General features: G+C 36.9%; 1 protein-coding gene across 1 annotated transcript in view; it reads right to left on the bottom strand.

The window, feature by feature from the left end:
* The window catches only part of Sorbs1 (sorbin and SH3 domain containing 1), a 261,970-nt gene that overhangs the window by 153,351 nt on the left and 107,641 nt on the right, over positions 1–978 (bottom strand). The window lies entirely within an intron of this gene.

The following is a 978-nucleotide window of genomic DNA, read 5'->3' on the forward strand; positions in this document are numbered from 1 at the left end:
GGAGGAGGAGAAGAAGAGCTTAAGAAAATAATGGAAGCCATGAATGCACAGCGTAGGGAAGACATGGAATCCATAAGGCAGATTCAAGCAGGTATCCAGGAGAATAAAAATTCCACTGAAAGTATCCACAGCAGATCAAGTCAATGTGAGGACTAGATCTTAGATAAAGAAGACAACAGGCTTGTGGTTAGTGATCATAAAATGAAAGATGCCTTTTAACAAGCACGGGACCACATGAAATCAATACAGCAGCTGTACAGGAGGCAAAGAATGATTTAAGATTGACTGAACTCAATGAGAAAGCAGAGACAGAACAAATGGCATAATAAAACTGTTCACATGTGTCATGGCAGAAGATTTTCCCGGTAGGGCAAAGGAATTTCACATACAGTTACATGAGGCATACAGAATACCAATTAGCAACAATCAAAAGCAAAACAAAACATAATCTACAGCTAGGAATGCCAAAGTCAATATTTTAAAAATTCAACACAAAAAACAATATTAAAAGCTCTTAAGGAAAGCAAAAAAATCACCTATAAAGTTAAAAACTCCCATCAGAAATCAGAACTGAATTCTCAGCACAACCCTCAAGTCAAAGAGAGCTTGCAGTGGAGTATTTCAAGCTATAAAGAAAAACAACTTTCAAACCCACAACTATCTTTTTAAGCTGACAGAGAAATAACATAGTTTCATGATGAAGAACATCTGAGGAAATTTATGACCACCAAACTAGATTCCAAAATGTTTTGAAGGGCATTCTAGAAAAGGATAATGAGGGGCTGGGGAGATGGCTCAGTAGAATAAGCATTTGCCTGGCAAGTACAAGGGCCTGAGTTCAATCCCCAGTTCTGTCAAAAAAAAAGAAAGAAAGAAAGAAAGAAAGAAAGAAAGAAAGGAAGGAAGGAAGGAAGGAAGGAAGGAAGGAAGGAAGAAAGAAAGAAAGAAAGAAAGAAAGAAAGAAAGAAAGAAAGAAAA

The sequence above is a fragment of the Octodon degus genome, unplaced genomic scaffold (genome assembly GCF_000260255.1).
Source record: "Octodon degus isolate 3935 unplaced genomic scaffold, OctDeg1.0 scaffold00010, whole genome shotgun sequence".
Classification (NCBI taxonomy): Eukaryota; Metazoa; Chordata; class Mammalia; order Rodentia; family Octodontidae; genus Octodon; species Octodon degus.